This window comes from Cervus elaphus, chromosome 16 (genome assembly GCF_910594005.1).
Source record: "Cervus elaphus chromosome 16, mCerEla1.1, whole genome shotgun sequence".
In the NCBI taxonomy this organism is placed as follows: domain Eukaryota; kingdom Metazoa; phylum Chordata; class Mammalia; order Artiodactyla; family Cervidae; genus Cervus; species Cervus elaphus.
Window position 1 is genome coordinate 46,443,710 of NC_057830.1, and position 20,258 is coordinate 46,463,967.

Genomic DNA, 20,258 nt, shown 5'->3' on the forward strand with positions numbered 1-20,258 from the left:
GGACCAAAAATCAACTCGAGATGAGAGGTTAGTCCCTGGCTTCGACTCCAGAGGAATACCACCTTACCACAAGCACCTCAAGAGGAGGCTTCTCTCAGCTCTAGGTATGTGAGAGGGACCCTGAGTTTGTGGCCTCAAATGAATTGGACACCGCGATGCCCTGGCTCGAAATAAGGCCGGATATCCCTGCAGTGACTTGAATGCAGGCTCCCCTTGCATCTCCCAAGACGAAAGGATGTCTGAATCCCCTGTGGAGACCACAGAGAAAGACTTAGTTCCCCACCTCATCGCAACCGGAGGCCTCACATCCTTTGAAAACTTCAGAGGTACGCGGAGATCAGTGCCTCCAAAGGAGACGATGTCTGATTCCTCGTGAAATTTGATAGGAGTCCCAGGATTCCTGTGGCAGGTGGAAAGGGACCCTTGGTCTCCTGCCTCAGCTGGAGAGGCATCTCAATTGCCCTGCCAAGCCTCGAGGATAATCGCGATTTGTCCCTCGCAACTAGGCATGAGTCCTGACGTCGCTGAGCAAACACGTGTGTGGAAGAGCCATTCCCGTCGTAACTCAAGAAGTTACCCCAGGTTGCCGCCGCAACTCGAGAAAAACCATGAGACTTCCCCCTCGCCGCGAGATGAGGTCCGATTCCCCTGCACTGCGTGCAGAGCAATTCCGTGTAGCACATCACACATGAAAGGAGCCTTGATTTCCTTGATGGCACTCCAGAGAAACCCCAAGAACACTGTTTCAAGGCTAGAGCGATCCTGAGGTCACTGTAGCAAAAGGAAAGAGCTCCGTGGGCCCCAAATCAACTCGAGATGAGAGGTTATTCCCTGGCTTCGACTCCAGAGGAATACCACCTTACCACAAGCACCTCAAGAGGAGGCTTCTCTCAGCTCTAGGTATGTGAGAGGGACCCTGAGTTTGCGGCCTGAAGTGGAATGGACACCGCGATGCCATGACTCGAAATAAGGCCGGATATCCCTGCAGTGACTTGAATGCAGGCTCGTCTTGCATCTCCCAAGACGAAAGGATGTCTGAATCCCCTGTGGAGACCACAGAGAAAGACCTAGTTCCCCACCTCATCGCGACGGGAGGCCTCACATCCTTTGAAAACTCCAGAGGGACGCGGAGATCAGTGCCTCCAAAGGAGACGATGCCTGACTTCTCGTGAAACATGATAGGAGTCCCAGGATTCCTGTGGCACGTGGAAAGTGACCCTTGGTCTCCCGCCTCAGCTGGAGAGGCATTCCAATTGCCCTGACAAGCCCCGAGGAGAATCCCGAGTTGTCCCTCGCAACTAGACAGGAGTTCTGACGTCACTGAACAAACACGTGTGTGGAAGGGCCATACCCGTCATAAGTCGAGAAGATACCCCAGGTTCCCGCCGCATTTCGATAAAAACCATGAGACTTCCCCCTCGCCGGGAGATGAGGTCCGATTCCCCTGCACAGCGGGCAGAGCAACTACGTGTTGCACATCACACATGAAAGGAGCCATGATTTCCTTGATGGCACTCCAGAGAAAACCCAAGAACACTGTTTCAAGGCTAGAGGGATCCTGAGGTCACTGTAGCAACACGAAAGGGCTCCGTGGACCAAAAGTCAACTCGAGATGAGAGGTTAGTCCCTGGCTTCGACTCCAGAGGAATACCACCTTAGCACAATCACCTCAAGAGGAGGCTTCTCTCAGCTCTAGGTATGTGAGAGGGACCCTGAGTTTGCGGCCTCAAGTGGAATGGACACCGCGATGCCCTGACTCGAAATAAGGCCGGATATCCTTGCAGTGACTTGAATGCAGGCTCGTCTTGCATCTCCCAAGACGAAAGGCTGTCTGAATCCCGTGTGGAGACCACAGAGAAAGAGCTAGTTCCCCACCTCATAGCGACCGGAGGCCTCACATTCTTTAATAACTCCAGAGGTACGCGGAGATCAGTGACTCCAAAGGAGATGATGCCTGACTACTCGTGAATCTGGACAGGAGTCCCAGGATTCCTGTGGCACGTGGAAAGGGACCCTTGGTCTCCCGCCTCAGCTAGAGAGGAGTCCCAATTGCCCTGCCAAGCCTCGAGGAGAATCCCGAGTTGTCCCTCGCAACTAGGCAGGAGTCCTGACGTCGCTGAACAAACACGTGTGTGGAAGGGCCATCCCCGACGTAACTCGAGAATAAACATCAGGTTCCCGCCGCAACTCGAGAAAAAACATGAGACTTCCCCCTCGCCACGAGATGAGGTCCGATTCCCCTGCACTGCGTGCAGAGCAATTTCGTTTTGCACATCACACATGAAAGGAGCCATGATTTCCTTGATGGCTCTCCAGAGAAACCCCAAGAACACTGTTTCAAGGCTAGAGGGATCCTGAGGTCACTGTATCAACACGAAAGGGCTCCGTGGACCAAAAATCAACTCGAGATGAGAGGTTAGTCCCGGGCTTCGACTCCAGAGGAATACCACCTTAGCACACGCACCTTAAGAGGAGGCTTCTCTCAGCTCTAGGTATGTGAGAGGGACCCTGAGTTTGCGGCCTCAAGTGGAATGGACACCGCGATGCCCTGACTCGAAATAAGGCCGGATATCCCTACAGTGACTTGAATGCAGGCTCGTCTTGCATCTCCCAAGACGAAAGGATGTCTGAATCCCCTGTGGAGACCACAGAGAAAGGCCTAGTTCCCCACCTCATCGCGACGGGAGGCCTCACATCCTTTGAAAACTCCAGAGGTACGCAGGGATCAGTGCCTCCAAAGGAGACGATGCCTGACTCCTCGTGAAACATGATAGGAGTCCCAGGATTCCTGTGGCACGTGGAAAGTGACCCTTGGTCTCCCGCCTCAGCTGGAGAGGCATTCCAATTGCCCTGACAAGCCTCGAGGAGAATCCCGAGTTGTCCCTCGCAACTAGACAGGAGTCCTGACGTCGCTGAACAAACACGTGTGTGGAAGGGCCATCCCCGTCGTAACTCGAGAATATACCCCAGGTTCCCGCCGCAACTCGAGAAAAACCATGTGACTGCCCCCTCTCCGCGAGATGAGCCCCGATATCCCTGCACAGCGTGCAGAGCAATTCCGTGTTGCACATCACACATGAAAGGAGCCATGATTTCCTTGATGGCTCTCCAGAGAAACCCCAAGAACACTGTTTCAAGGCTAGAGGGATCTTGAGGTCACTGCAGCAACACGAAAGGGCTCCGTGGACCAAAAATCAACTCGAGATGAGAGGTTAGTCCCGGGCTTCGACTCCAGAGGAATACCACCTTAGCACAAGCACCTCAAGAGGAGGCTTCTCTCAGCTCTAGGTATGTGAGAGGGACCCTGAGTTTGCGGCCTCAAGTGGAATGGACACCGCGATGCCCTGACTCGAGAGAAGGCCTGATATCCCTGCAGTGACTTGAATGCAGGCTCGTCCTGCATCTCCCAAGACGAAAGGATGTCTGAATCCCCTGTGGAGACCACAGAGAAAGACCTAGTTCCCCACCTCATCGCGACCGGCGGCCTCACATCCTTTGAAAACTCCAGAGGTACGCGGAGATCAGTGCCTCTAAAGGAGACGATGTCTGACTCCTCGTGAAATTTGATAGGAGTCCCAGGATTCCTGTGGCAGGTGGAAAGGGACCCTTGGTCTCCTGCCTCAGCTGGAGAGGCATCTCAATTGCCCTGCCAAGCCTCGAGGAGAATCGCGATTTGTCCCTCGCAACTAGGCAGGAGTCCTGACGTCGCTGAGCAAACACGTGTGTGGAAGAGCCATCCCCGTCGTAACTCAAGAAGATACCCCAGGTTCCCGCCGCAACTCGAGAAAAACCATGAGACTTCCCCCTCGCCGCCAGATGAGGCCCGATTCCCCTGCACTGACTGCAGAGCAATTCCGTGTAGCACATCACACATGAAAGGAGCCTTGATTTCCTTGATGGCACTCCAGAGAAACCCCAAGAACACTGTTTCAAGGCTAGAGGGATCCTGAGGTCACTGGAGCAACAGGAAAGAGTTCCGTGGACAAAAAATCAACTCGAGATGAGAGGTTAGTCCCTGGCTTCGACTCCAGAGGAATACCACCTTACCACAAGCAACTCAAGAGGAGGCTTCTCTCAGCTCTAGGTATGTGAGAGGGACCCTGAGTTTGCGGCCTCAAGTGGAATGGACACCGCGATGCCCTGACTCGAAATAAGGCCGGATATCCCGGCAGTGACTTGAATGCAGGCTCGTCTTGCATCTCCCAACACGAAAGGATGTCTGAATCCCCTGTGGAGACCACAGAGAAAAACCTAGTTCCCCACCTCATCGCGACCGGAGGCCTCACATCCTTTGAAAACTCCAGAGGTACGCGGAAATCAATGCCTCCAAAGGAGACGATGCCTGACTCCTCGTGAAAATTGATAGGAGTCCCAGGATTCCTGTGGCACGTGGAAAGGGACCCTTGGTCTCCCGCCTCAGCTGGAGAGGCGTCCCAATTGTCCTGCCAAGCCTCGAGGAGAATCCCGAGTTGTCCCTCGCAACTAGGCAGGAGTCCTGACGTCGCTGAACAAACACGTGTGTGGAAGGGCCATCCCCGTCGTAACTCGAGAAGATACCCCAGGTTCCGGCCGCAATTCGATAAAAACCATGAGACTTCCCCCTCGCCGGGAGATGAGGTCCGATTCCCCTGCACAGCGTGCAGAGCAATTACGTGTTGCACATGACACATGAAAGGAGCCATGATTTCCTTGATGGCACTCCAGAGAAACCCCAAGAACACTGTTTCAAGGCTAGAGGGATCCTGAGGTCACTGTAGCAACACGAAAGGGCTCCGTGAACCAAAAATCAACTCGAGAAGAGAGGTTAGTCCCTGGCTTCGACTCCAGAGGAATACCACCTTAGCACAAGCACCTCAAGAGGAGGCTTCTCTCAGCTCTAGGTATGTGAGAGGGACCATGAGTTTGCGGCCTTAAGTGGAATGGACACCGCGATGCCCTGACTCGAAAGAAAGCCTGATATCCCTGCAGTGACTTGAATGCAGGCTCGTCTTGCATCTCCCAAGACGAAAGGCTGTCTGAATCCCCTGTGGAGACCACAGAGAAAGAGCTAGTTCCCCACCTCATAGCGACCGGAGGCCTCAGATTCTTTAATAACTCCAGAGGTACGCGGAGATTAGTGACTCCAAAGGAGATGATGCCTGACTCCTCATGAATCTGGACAGGAGTCCCAGGATTCCTGTGGCAGGTGGAAAGGAACCCTTGGTCTCCCGCCTCAGGTGGAGGGGCGTCCCAATTGCCCTGCCAAGCCTCGAGGGGAATCCCGAGTTGACCCTCGCAACTAGGCAAGAGTCCTAACGTCGCTGAACAAACACGTGTGTGGAAGGGCCATCCCCGTCGTAATTCGAGAAGATACCCCAGGTTCCCGCCGCAACTCGAGAAAAACCATGAGACTTCCCCCTCGCCGCGAGATGAGGCCCGATATCCCTGCACTGCGTGCAGAGCAATGCCATGATGCACATCACACAGGAAAGGAGCCTTGATTTCCTTGATGGCACTCCAGAGCAACCCCAAGAACACTGTTTCAAGGCTAGAGGGATCCTGAGGTCACTGTAGCAACACGAAAGAGCTCCATGGACCAAAAATCAACTCGAGATGAGAGGTTAGTCCCTGGCTTCGACTCCAGAGGAATACCACCTTACCACAAGCACCTCAAGAGGAGGCTTCTCTCAGCTCTAGGTATGTTAGAGGGTCCCTGAATTTGCGGCCTCAAGTGGAATGGACACCGCGATTTCCTGACTCGAAAATTGGCCGGATATCCCTGCAGTGACTTGAATGCAGGCTCGTCTTGATTCTCCCAAGACGAAAGGATGCCTGAATCCCCTGTGGAGACCACAGAGAAAGACCTAGTTCCCCACCTCATCCCGACCGGAGGCCTCACATCCTTTGAAAATTCCAGAGGTACGCAGAGATCAGTGCCTCCCAAGGAGACGATGCCTGACTCCTCGTGAAACTTGATAGGAGTCCCAGGATTACTGTGGCACGTGGAAAGGGACCCTTGGTCTCCCGCCTCAGCTGGAGAGGGGTCCCAAATACCCTGCCAAGCCTGAGGAGAATCCTGAGTTGTCCCTCGCAACTAGGCAGGAGTCCTGACGTCACTGAACAAACATGTGTGCGGAAGGGCCACCCCCGTCATAACTCGAGAATATACCCCAGGTTCCCGCCGCAACTCGAGAAAAACCATGAGACTTCCCCCTCGTCGCGAGATGAGGCCCGATTCCCCTGCACTGTGTGCAGAGCAATTCCGTGTTGCACATCACACATGAAAGGAGCCTTGATTTCCTTGATGGCACTCCAGAGAAACCCCAAGAACACTGTTTCAAGGCTAGAGGGATCCTGAGGTCACTGTAGCAACACGAAAGAGCTTCGTGGACCAAAAATCAACTGCAGATGAGAGGTGAGGTCCTGGCCTCGACTGCAGAGGAATACCACCTAACACAAGCACCTCAAGAGGAGGCTTCTCTCAGCTCTAGTTATGTGAGAGGGACCCTGATTTGTGGCCTCAAGTGGAAAGGACACCGAGATGCCATGACTCAAATGTTGTCCGGATATCCCTGCAGTGACTTGAATGCAGGCTCGCCTTGCATCTCCCAAGACGAAAGGATGTCTGAATCCCCTGTGGAGACCACAGAGAAAGACCTAGTTCCCCACCTCATCGCGACCGGAGACCTCACATTCTTTAATAACTCCAGAGGTACGCGGAGATCAGTGCCTCCAAAGGAGACGATGCCTGACTCCTCGTGAATCATGATAGGAGTCCCAGGATTCCTGTGGCACGTGGAAAGGGACCCCTGGTCTCCCGCCTCAGCTGGAGAGGCGTCCCAATTTCCCTGCCAATCCTCGAGGAGAATCCCGAGTTGTCGCTCGTAACTAGGTAGGATTCCTGACCTCGCTGAACAAACACGTGTGTAGAAGGGCCATCCCCGTCGTAACTCGAGAATATACCCCAGGTTCCCGCCGCAACTCGAGAAAAACCATGAGACTTCCCCCTCGCCACGATATGAGGTCCGATTCCCCTGCACTGCATGCAGATCAATTCCGTGGTGCACATCACACATGAAAGGAGCCTTGATTTCCTTGATGGCTCTCCAGAGAAACCCCAAGAACACTGTTTCAAGGCTAGAGGGATCCTGAGGTCACTGTAGCAACACGAAAGAGCTCCGTGGACCAAAAATCAACTCGAGATGAGAGGTTAGTCCCTGGCTTCGACTCCAGAGGAATACCAACTTACCGCAAGCACCTCAAAGGAGGCTTCTCTCAGCTCTAGGTATGTGAGAGGGACCCTGAGTTTGCGGCCTCAAGTGGACTGGACACCGCGATGCCCTGACTCGTAATAAGGACGGATATCCCTGCAGTGACTTGAATGCAGGCTCGTCTTGCATCTCCCAAGATGAAAGGATGTCTGAATCCCCTTTGGAGTCCACAGAGAAAGATCTAGTTCCCCACCTCATCGCGACCGGAGACCTCACATCCTTTGAAAACTCCAGAGATGCGCGGAGATCTGTGCCTCTAAAGGAGACGATGCCTGACTCCTCGTGAAACTTGATAGGAGTCCCAGGATTCCTGTGGCACGTGGAAAGGGACCCTTGGTCTCCCGCCTCAGCTGGAGAGGCGGCCCAATTGCCCTGCCAAGCCTCGAGGAGAATCACGAGTTGTCCCTCTCAACTAGGCAGGAGTCCTGACGTCGCTGAACAAACACGTGTGTGGAAGGGCCATTCCCGTCGTAACTCGAGAATATACCCCAGGTTCCCGGCACAACCTGAGAAAAACCATGAGACTTCCCCATCGCCGGGAGATGAGGCCCGATTACCCTGCCTTGCGTGCAGCGCAATTCCGGGTTGCACATCACACAGGAAAGGAGCCTTGATTTCCTTGATGGCACTCCAGAGAAACCCCAAGAACACTGTTTCAAGGCTAGAGGGACCCTGAGGTCACTGTAGCAACACGAAAGAGCTCCGTGGACCAAAAATCAACTCGAGATGAGAGGTTAGTCCCTGGCTTCGACTCCAGAGGAATACCACCTTACCACAAGCACCTCAAGAGGAGGCTTCTCTCAGCTCTAGGTATATGAGAGGGACCCTGAATTTGCGGCCTCAAGTTGAATGGACACCGTGATGCCCTGACTCGAAATACGGCCGGATATCCCTGCAGTGACTTGAATGCAGGCTCGTTTTGGATCTCCCAAGACGAAAGGATGTCTGAATCCCCTGTGAAGACCACAGAGAAAGAGCTAATTCCCCACCTCATCCCGACCGGAGGCCTCACATCCTTTGAAAACTCCAGAGGTATGCGAAGATGAATGCCTCAAAAGGAGACAATGCCTGACTCCTCGTGAAAATTGATAGGAGTCCCAGGATTCCTGTGGCACGTGAAAAGGGACCCTTGGTCTCCCGCCTCAGATGGAGAGGCGTCCCAATTGCCCTGCCAAGCCTCGAGGAGAATCACGAGTTGTCCCTCGCAACTAGGCAGGAGTCCTGACGTCGCTGAACAAACACGTGTGTGGAAGGGCCATCCCCGCCGTACCTCGAGAATATACCGCAGGTTGCCGCCTCAACTCGAGAAAAACCATGAGACTTCCCACTCGCCACGAGATGAGGCCCGATTCCCCTGCACTGCGTGCAGAGCAATTCCGTGTTGCACATCACACAGGAAAGGAGCCTTGATTTCCTTGATGGCACTCCAGCGAACCCCCAAGAACACTGTTTCAAGGCTAGAGGGACCCTGAGGTCACTGTAGCAACATGAAAGAGCTCCGTGGACCAGGAATCAACTCGAGATGAGAGGGTAGTCCCTGGCTTCGATTCCAGAGAAATACCACCTTACCACAAGCACCTCAAGAGGAGGCTTCTCTCAGCTCTAGGTATGTGAGAGGGACCCTGAGTTTGCGGCCTCAAGTGAATTGGACACCGCGATGCCCTGACTCGAAATAAGGCCGGATATCCCTATAGTGACTTGAATGCAGGCTCGTCTTGCATCTCCCAAGACGAAAGGATGTCTGAATCCCCTGTGGAGACTACAGAGAAAGACCTAGTTCCCCACCTCATCGCGACCGGAGGCCTCACATCCTTTGAAAACTCCAGAGGGACGCGGAGATCATTGCCTCCAATGGAGACGATGCCTGACTCCTCGTGAAACTTGATAGGAGTCCCAGGATTCCTGTGGCACGTGGAAAGGGACCCTTGGTCTCCCGCCTCAGCTGGAGAGGCGTCCCAATTGTCCTGCCAAGCCTCGAGGAGAATGCCGAGTTGTCCCTCGCAACTAGGCACGAGTCCTGACGTCGCTGAACAAACACGTGTGTGGAAGGGCCATCCCCGTCGTAACTCGAGAAGATACCCCAGGTTCCGGCCGCAATTCGATAAAAACCATGAGACTTCCCCCTCGCCGGGAGATGAGGTCCGATTCCCCTGCACAGCGTGCAGAGCAATTACGTGTTGCACATGACACATGAACGGAGCCATGATTTCCTTGATGGCACTCCAGAGAAACCCCAAGAACACTGTTTCAAGGCTAGAGGGATCCTGAGGTCACTGTAGCAACACGAAAGGGCTCCGTGGACCAAAAATCAACTCGAGAAGAGAGGTTAGTCCCTGGCTTCGACTCCAGAGGAATACCACCTTAGCACAAGCACCTCAAGAGGAGGCTTCTCTCAGCTCTAGGTATGTGAGAGGGACCATGAGTTTGCGGCCTTAAGTGGAATGGACACCGCGATGCCCTGACTCGAAAGAAAGCCTGATATCCCTGCAGTGACTTGAATGCAGGCTCGTCTTGCATCTCCCAAGACGAAAGGCTGTCTGAATCCCCTGTGGAGACCACAGAGAAACAGCTAGTTCCCCACCTCATAGCGACCGGAGGCCTCAGATTCTTTAATAACTCCAGAGGTACGCGGAGATTAGTGACTCCAAAGGAGATGATGCCTGACTCCTCATGAATCTGGACAGGAGTCCCAGGATTCCTGTGGCAGGTGGAAAGGAACCCTTGGTCTCCCGCCTCAGGTGGAGGGGCGTCCCAATTGCCCTGCCAAGCCTCGAGGGGAATCCCGAGTTGACCCTTGCAACTAGGCAAGAGTCCTAACGTCGCTGAACAAACACGTGTGTGGAAGGGCCATCCCCGTCGTAATTCGAGAAGATACCCCAGGTTCCCGCCGCAACTCGAGAAAAACCATGAGACTTCCCCCTCGCCGCGAGAAGAGGCCCGATATCCCTGCACTGCGTGCAGAGCAATGCCATGTTGCACATCACACAGGAAAGGAGCCTTGATTTCCTTGATGGCACTCCAGAGCAACCCCAAGAACACTGTTTCAAGGCTAGAGGGATCCTGAGGTCACTGTAGCAACACGAAAGAGCTCCATGGACCAAAAATCAACTCGAGATGAGAGGTTAGTCCCTGGCTTCGACTCCAGAGGAATACCACCTTACCACAAGCACCTCAAGAGGAGGCTTCTCTCAGCTCTAGGTATGTTAGAGGGTTCCTGAATTTGCGGCCTCAAGTGGAATGGACACCGCGATTTCCTGACTCGAAAATTGGCCGGATATCCCTGCAGTGACTTGAATGCAGGCTCGTCTTGATTCTCCCAAGACGAAAGGATGCCTGAATCCCCTGTGGAGACCACAGAGAAAGACCTAGTTCCCCACCTCATCCCGACCGGAGGCCTCACATCCTTTGAAAATTCCAGAGGTATGCAGAGATCAGTGCCTCCCAAGGAGACGATGCCTGACTCCTCGTGAAACTTGATAGGAGTCCCAGGATTCCTGTGGCACGTGGAAAGGGACCCTTGGTTTCCCGCCTCCGCTGGAGAGGGGTCCCAATTGCCCTGCCAAGCTTGAGGAGAATCCCGAGTTGTCCCTCACAACTAGGCAGGAGTCCTGACGTCGCTGAACAAACATGTGTGTGGAAGGGCCATCCCCGTCATAACTCGAGAATATACCCCAGGTTCCCGCCGCAACTCGAGAAAAACCATGAGACTTCCCCCTCGTCGCGAGATGAGGCCCGATTCCCCTGCACTGTGTGCAGAGCAATTCCGTGTTGCACATCACACATGAAAGGAGCCTTGATTTCCTTGATGGCACTCCAGAGAAACCCCAAGAACACTGTTTCAAGGCTAGAGGGATCCTGAGGTCACTGTAGCAACACGAAAGAGCTTCGTGGACCAAAAATCAACTGCAGATGAGAGGTGAGGTCCTGGCCTCGACTGCAGAGGAATACCACCTAACACAAGCACCTCAAGAGGAGGCTTCTCTCAGCTCTAGTTATGTGAGAGGGACCCTGATTTGTGGCCTCAAGTGGAAAGGACACCGAGATGCCATGACTCAAATGTTGTCCGGATATCCCTGCAGTGACTTGAATGCAGGCTCGCCTTGCATCTCCCAAGACGAAAGGATGTCTGAATCCCCTGTGGAGACCACAGAGAAAGACCTAGTTCCCCACCTCATCGCGACCGGAGACCTCACATTCTTTAATAACTCCAGAGGTACGCGGAGATCAGTGCCTCCAAAGGAGACGATGCCTGACTCCTCGTGAATCATGATAGGAGTCCCAGGATTCCTGTGGCACGTGGAAAGGGACCCCTGGTCTCCCGCCTCAGCTGGAGAGGCGTCCCAATTTCCCTGCCAATCCTCGAGGAGAATCCCGAGTTGTCGCTCGTAACTAGGTAGGATTCCTGACCTCGCTGAACAAACACGTGTGTAGAAGGGCCATCCCCGTCGTAACTCGAGAATATACCCCAGGTTCCCGCCGCAACTCGAGAAAAACCATGAGACTTCCCCCTCGCCACGATATGAGGTCCGATTCCCCTGCACTGCATGCAGATCAATTCCGTGGTGCACATCACACATGAAAGGAGCCTTGATTTCCTTGATGGCTCTCCAGAGAAACCCCAAGAACACTGTTTCAAGGCTAGACGGATCCTGAGGTCACTGTAGCAACACGAAAGAGCTCCGTGGACCAAAAATCAACTCGAGATGAGAGGTTAGTCCCTGGCTTCGACTCCAGAGGAATACCAACTTACCGCAAGCACCTCAAAGGAGGCTTCTCTCAGCTCTAGGTATGTGAGAGGGACCCTGAGTTTGCGGCCTCAAGTGGACTGGACACCGCGATGCCCTGACTCGTAATAAGGACGGATATCCCTGCAGTGACTTGAATGCAGGCTCGTCTTGCATCTCCCAAGATGAAAGGATGTCTGAATCCCCTTTGGAGTCCACAGAGAAAGATCTAGTTCCCCACCTCATCGCGACCGGAGACCTCACATCCTTTGAAAACTCCAGAGATGCGCGGAGATCTGTGCCTCTAAAGGAGACGATGCCTGACTCCTCGTGAAACTTGATAGGAGTCCCAGGATTCCTGTGGCACGTGGAAAGGGACCCTTGGTCTCCCGCCTCAGCTGGAGAGGCGGCCCAATTGCCCTGCCAAGCCTCGAGGAGAATCACGAGTTGTCCCTCTCAACTAGGCAGGAGTCCTGACGTCGCTGAACAAACACGTGTGTGGAAGGGCCATTCCCGTCGTAACTCGAGAATATACCCCAGGTTCCCGGCACAACCTGAGAAAAACCATGAGACTTCCCCATCGCCGGGAGATGAGGCCCGATTACCCTGCCTTGCGTGCAGCGCAATTCCGGGTTGCACATCACACAGGAAAGGAGCCTTGATTTCCTTGATGGCACTCCAGAGAAACCCCAAGAACACTGTTTCAAGGCTAGAGGGACCCTGAGGTCACTGTAGCAACACGAAAGAGCTCCGTGGACCAAAAATCAACTCGAGATGAGAGGTTAGTCCCTGGCTTCGACTCCAGAGGAATACCACCTTACCACAAGCACCTCAAGAGGAGGCTTCTCTCAGCTCTAGGTATATGAGAGGGACCCTGAATTTGCGGCCTCAAGTTGAATGGACACCGTGATGCCCTGACTCGAAATACGGCCGGATATCCCTGCAGTGACTTGAATGCAGGCTCGTTTTGGATCTCCCAAGACGAAAGGATGTCTGAATCCCCTGTGAAGACCACAGAGAAAGAGCTAATTCCCCACCTCATCCCGACCGGAGGCCTCACATCCTTTGAAAACTCCAGAGGTATGCGAAGATGAATGCCTCAAAAGGAGACAATGCCTGACTCCTCGTGAAAATTGATAGGAGTCCCAGGATTCCTGTGGCACGTGAAAAGGGACCCTTGGTCTCCCGCCTCAGATGGAGAGGCGTCCCAATTGCCCTGCCAAGCCTCGAGGAGAATCACGAGTTGTCCCTCGCAACTAGGCAGGAGTCCTGACGTCGCTGAACAAACACGTGTGTGGAAGGGCCATCCCCGCCGTACCTCGAGAATATACCGCAGGTTGCCGCCTCAACTCGAGAAAAACCATGAGACTTCCCACTCGCCACGAGATGAGGCCCGATTCCCCTGCACTGCGTGCAGAGCAATTCCGTGTTGCACATCACACAGGAAAGGAGCCTTGATTTCCTTGATGGCACTCCAGCGAACCCCCAAGAACACTGTTTCAAGGCTAGAGGGACCCTGAGGTCACTGTAGCAACATGAAAGAGCTCCGTGGACCAGGAATCAACTCGAGATGAGAGGGTAGTCCCTGGCTTCGATTCCAGAGAAATACCACCTTACCACAAGCACCTCAAGAGGAGGCTTCTCTCAGCTCTAGGTATGTGAGAGGGACCCTGAGTTTGCGGCCTCAAGTGAATTGGACACCGCGATGCCCTGACTCGAAATAAGGCCGGATATCCCTACAGTGACTTGAATGCAGGCTCGTCTTGCATCTCCCAAGACGAAAGGATGTCTGAATCCCCTGTGGAGACTACAGAGAAAGACCTAGTTCCCCACCTCATCGCGACCGGAGGCCTCACATCCTTTGAAAACTCCAGAGGGACGCGGAGATCATTGCCTCCAATGGAGACGATGCCTGACTCCTCGTGAAACTTGATAGGAGTCCCAGGATTCCTGTGGCACGTGGAAAGGGACCCTTGGTCTCCCGCCTCAGCTGGAGAGGCGTCCCAATTGTCCTGCCAAGCCTCGAGGAGAATGCCGAGTTGTCCCTCGCAACTAGGCACGAGTCCTGACGTCGCTGAACAAACACGTGTGTGGAAGGGCCATCCCCGTCGTAACTCGAGAAGATACCCCAGGTTCCGGCCGCAATTCGATAAAAACCATGAGACTTCCCCCTCGCCGGGAGATGAGGTCCGATTCCCCTGCACAGCGTGCAGAGCAATTACGTGTTGCACATGACACATGAACGGAGCCATGATTTCCTTGATGGCACTCCAGAGAAACCCCAAGAACACTGTTTCAAGGCTAGAGGGATCCTGAGGTCACTGTAGCAACACGAAAGGGCTCCGTGGACCAAAAATCAACTCGAGAAGAGAGGTTAGTCCCTGGCTTCGACTCCAGAGGAATACCACCTTAGCACAAGCACCTCAAGAGGAGGCTTCTCTCAGCTCTAGGTATGTGAGAGGGACCATGAGTTTGCGGCCTTAAGTGGAATGGACACCGCGATGCCCTGACTCGAAAGAAAGCCTGATATCCCTGCAGTGACTTGAATGCAGGCTCGTCTTGCATCTCCCAAGACGAAAGGCTGTCTGAATCCCCTGTGGAGACCACAGAGAAAGAGCTAGTTCCCCACCTCATAGCGACCGGAGGCCTCAGATTCTTTAATAACTCCAGAGGTACGCGGAGATTAGTGACTCCAAAGGAGATGATGCCTGACTCCTCATGAATCTGGACAGGAGTCCCAGGATTCCTGTGGCAGGTGGAAAGGAACCCTTGGTCTCCCGCCTCAGGTGGAGGGGCGTCCCAATTGCCCTGCCAAGCCTCGAGGGGAATCCCGAGTTGACCCTCGCAACTAGGCAAGAGTCCTAACGTCGCTGAACAAACACGTGTGTGGAAGGGCCATCCCCGTCGTAATTCGAGAAGATACCCCAGGTTCCCGCCGCAACTCGAGAAAAACCATGAGACTTCCCCCTCGCCGCGAGAAGAGGCCCGATATCCCTGCACTGCGTGCAGAGCAATGCCATGTTGCACATCACACAGGAAAGGAGCCTTGATTTCCTTGATGGCACTCCAGAGCAACCCCAAGAACACTGTTTCAAGGCTAGAGGGATCCTGAGGTCACTGTAGCAACACGAAAGAGCTCCATGGACCAAAAATCAACTCGAGATGAGAGGTTAGTCCCTGGCTTCGACTCCAGAGGAATACCACCTTACCACAAGCACCTCAAGAGGAGGCTTCTCTCAGCTCTAGGTATGTTAGAGGGTTCCTGAATTTGCGGCCTCAAGTGGAATGGACACCGCGATTTCCTGACTCGAAAATTGGCCGGATATCCCTGCAGTGACTTGAATGCAGGCTCGTCTTGATTCTCCCAAGACGAAAGGATGCCTGAATCCCCTGTGGAGACCACAGAGAAAGACCTAGTTCCCCACCTCATCCCGACCGGAGGCCTCACATCCTTTGAAAATTCCAGAGGTATGCAGAGATCAGTGCCTCCCAAGGAGACGATGCCTGACTCCTCGTGAAACTTGATAGGAGTCCCAGGATTCCTGTGGCACGTGGAAAGGGACCCTTGGTTTCCCGCCTCCGCTGGAGAGGGGTCCCAATTGCCCTGCCAAGCTTGAGGAGAATCCCGAGTTGTCCCTCACAACTAGGCAGGAGTCCTGACGTCGCTGAACAAACATGTGTGTGGAAGGGCCATCCCCGTCATAACTCGAGAATATACCCCAGGTTCCCGCCGCAACTCGAGAAAAACCATGAGACTTCCCCCTCGTCGCGAGATGAGGCCCGATTCCCCTGCACTGTGTGCAGAGCAATTCCGTGTTGCACATCACACATGAAAGGAGCCTTGATTTCCTTGATGGCACTCCAGAGAAACCCCAAGAACACTGTTTCAAGGCTAGAGGGATCCTGAGGTCACTGTAGCAACACGAAAGAGCTTCGTGGACCAAAAATCAACTGCAGATGAGAGGTGAGGTCCTGGCCTCGACTGCAGAGGAATACCACCTAACACAAGCACCTCAAGAGGAGGCTTCTCTCAGCTCTAGTTATGTGAGAGGGACCCTGATTTGTGGCCTCAAGTGGAAAGGACACCGAGATGCCATGACTCAAATGTTGTCCGGATATCCCTGCAGTGACTTGAATGCAGGCTCGCCTTGCATCTCCCAAGACGAAAGGATGTCTGAATCCCCTGTGGAGACCACAGAGAAAGACCTAGTTCCCCACCTCATCGCGACCGGAGACCTCACATTCTTTAATAACTCCAGAGGTACGCGGAGATCAGTGCCTCCAAAGGAGACGATGCCTGACTCCTCGTGAATCATGATAGGAGTCCCAGGATTCCTGTGGCACGTGGAAAGGGACCCCTGGTCTCCCGCCTCAGCTGGAGAGGCGTCCCAATTTCCCTGCCAATCCTCGAGGAGAATCCCGAGTTGTCGCTCGTAACTAGGTAGGATTCCTGACCTCGCTGAACAAACACGTGTGTGGAAGGGCCATTCCCGTCGTAACTCGAAAATATACCCCAGGTTCGCGCCGCAACTCGAGAAAAACCATGAGACTTCCCCCTCGCCACGATATGAGGTCCGATTCCCCTGCACTGCATGCAGATCAATTCCGTGGTGCACATCACACATGAAAGGAGCCTTGATTTCCTTGATGGCTCTCCAGAGAAACCCCAAGAACACTGTTTCAAGGCTAGAGGGATCCTGAGGTCACTGTAGCAACACGAAAGAGCTCCGTGGACCAAAAATCAACTCGAGATGAGAGGGTAGTCCCTGGCTTCGACTCCAGAGGAATACCAACTTACCGCAAGCACCTCAAAGGAGGCTTCTCTCAGCTCTAGGTATGTGAGAGGGACCCTGAGTTTGCAGCCTCAAGTGGAATGGACACCGCGATGCCCTGACTCGAAATAAGGACGGATATCCCTGCAGTGACTTGAATGCAGGTTCGTCTTGCATCTCCCAAGATGAAAGGATGTCTGAATCCCCTTTGGAGACCACAGAGAAAGACCTAGTTCCCCACCTCATCGCGACCGGAGACCTCACATCCTTTGAAAACTCCAGAGATGCGCGGAGATCTGTGCCTCCAAAGGAGACGATGCCTGACTCCTGGTGAAACTTGATAGGAGTCCCAGGATTCCTGTGGCACCTGGAAAGGGACACTTGGTCTCCCGTCTCAGCTGGAGAGGCGTCCCAATTGCCCTGCCAAGCCTCAAGGAGAATCACGAGTTGTCCCTCTCAACTAGGCAGGAGTCCTGACGTCGCTGAACAAACACGTGTGTGGAAGGGCCATTCCCGTCGTAACTCGAGAATATACCCCAGGTTCCCGGCACAACCTGAGAAAAACCATGAGACTTCCCCATCGCCGGGAGATGAGGCCCGATTACCCTGCCTTGCGTGCAGCGCAATTCCGGGTTGCACATCACACAGGAAAGGAGCCTTGATTTCCTTGATGGCACTCCAGAGAAACCCCAAGAACACTGTTTCAAGGCTAGAGGGACCCTGAGGTCACTGTAGCAACACGAAAGAGCTCCGTGGACCAATAATCAACTCGAGATGAGAGGTTAGTCCCTGGCTTCGACTCCAGAGGAATACCACCTTACCACAAGCACCTCAAGAGGAGGCTTCTCTCAGCTCTAGGTATATGAGAGGGACCCTGAATTTGCGGCCTCAAGTTGAATGGACACCGTGATGCCCTGACTCGAAATACGGCCGGATATCCCTGCAGTGACTTGAATGCAGGCTCGTTTTGGATCTCCCAAGACGAAAGGATGTCTGAATCCCCTGTGCAGACCACAGAGAAAGAGCTAGTTCCCCACCTCATCCCGACCGGAGGCCTCACATCCTTTGAAAACTCCAGAGGGACGCGGAGATCAGTGCCTCAAAAGGAGACAATGCCTGACTCCTCGTGAAAATTGATAGGAGTCCCAGGATTCCTGTGGCACGTGGAAAGGGACCCTTGGTCTCCCGCCTCAGATGGAGAGGCGTCCCAATTGCCCTGCCAAGCCTCGAGGAGAATCACGAGTTGTCCCTCGCAACTAGGCAGGAGTCCTGACGTCGCTGAACAAACACGTGTGTGGAAGGGCTATCCCCGTCGTAACTCGAGAATATACCCCAGGTTCCCGCCGCAACTCGAGAAAAACAATGAGACTTTCCCCTTTCCTCAAGATGATGCCCGATTCCCTGCAATGCGTGCAGAGCAATTCCGTGTTGCACATCACACATGAAGGGAGCCTTGATTTCTTGATGGCACTCCAGAGAAACCCCAAGAACACTGTTTCTAGGCTAGAGGGATCCCGAGGTCACTATAGCAACAAGAAAGAGCTCCGTGGACCAAAAATCAACTCGAGATGAGAGGTTAGTCCTTGGCTTCGACTCCAGAGGAATACCACCTTGCCACAAGCACCTCAGGAGGAGGCTTCTCTCAGCTCTAGGTATTTGAGAGGTACCCTGAGATTGCGTCCTCAAGTGGAATGGACACCGTGATGCCCTGACTCGAAATAAGGCCGGATATCCCTGCAGTGACTTGATGCAGGCTCGTCTTGCATCTCCCAAGATGAAAGGATGTCTGAATCCCCTGTGGAGACCACAGAGAAAGACCTAGTTCCCTACCTCATTGCGACCGGAGGCCTCACATCCTTTGAAAACTCCAGAGGCACGCGGAGATCAGTGCCTCCAAAGGAGAGGATGCCTGACTCCTCGTGAAACTTGATAGGAGTCCCAGGATTCCTGCGGCACGGGGAAAGGGACACTTGGTCTCCCGCCTCAGCTGGAGAGGCATCCCAATTGCCCTGCCAAGCCTCGAGGAGAATCCCGAGTTGTCCCTCGCAGCTAGGCTGGAGTCCTGAAGTTGCTGAACAAACAGGTGTGTGGAAGGGCCATCCCCGTCGTAACTCGAGAATATACCCCAGGTTCCCGCCGCACCTCGAGAAAAACCATGAGACTTCCCCCTCGCCGCGAGATGAGGCCCGATATCCCTGCACTGCGTGCAGAGCAATGCCATGTTGCACATCACACAGGAAAGGAGCCTTGATTTCCTTGATGGCACTCCAGAGCAACCCCAAGAACACTGTTTCAAGGCTAGAGGGATCCTGAGGTCAATGTAGCAACACGAAAGAGCTCCATGGACCAAAAATCAACTCGAGATGAGAGGTTAGTCCCTGGCTTCGACTCCAGAGGAATACCACCTTACCACAAGTACCTCAAGAGGAGGCTTCTCTCAGCTCTAGGTATGTTAGAGGGACCCTGAATTTGCGGCCTCAAGTGGAATGGACACCGCGATGTCCTGACTCGAAAAAAGGCCGGATATCCCTACAGTGAGTTGAATGCAGGCTCCGCTTGATTCTCCCAAGACGAAAGGATGCCTGAATCCCCTGTGGAGACCACAGAGAAAGACCTAGATCCCCACCTCATCCCGACCGGAGGCCTCACATCCTTTGAAAATTCCAGAGGTACGCGGAGATCAGTGCCTCCCAAGGAGACGATGCCTGACTCCTGGTGAAACTAGATAGGAGTCCCAGGTTTTCTGTGGCACGTGGAAAGGGATCCTTGGTCTCTCGCCTCAGCTGGAGGGGCGTCCCAATTGCCCTGCCAAGCCTCGAGGAGAATCCCGAGTTGACCCTCGCAACTAGCCAGGAGTCCTGACGTCGCTGAACAAACACGTGTGTGGAAGGGCCATCCCTGCCGTACCTCGAGAATATACCGCAGGTTGCCGCCTCATCTCGAGAAAAACCATGAGACTTCCCACTCGCCACGAGATGAGGCCCGATTCCCCTGCACTGCGTGCAGAGCAATTTCCTGTTGCACATCACACAGGAAAGGAGCCTTGATTTCCTTGATGGCACTCCAGAGAACCCCCAAGAACACTGTTTCAAGGCTAGAGGGACCCTGAGGTCACTGTAGCAACATGAAAGAGCTCCGTGGACCAGGAATGAACTCGAGATGAGAGGGTAGTCCCTGGCTTCGATTCCAGAGAAATACCACCTTACCACAAGCACCTCAAGAGGAGGCTTCTCTCATCTCTAGGTATGTGAGAGGGACCCTGAGTTTGCGGCCTCAAGTGAATTGGACACCGCGATGCCCTGACTCGAAAAAAGGCCGGATATCCCTACAGTGACTTGAATGCAGGCTCGTCTTGCATCTCCCAAGACGAGAGAATGTCTGAATCCCCCGTGGAGACCACAGAGAAAGACCTAGTTCCCCACCTCATCGCGACCGGAGGCCTCACATCCTTTGAAAACTCCAGAGGTACGCGGAGATCAGTGCCTCCAATGGAGATGATGCCTGACTCCTCG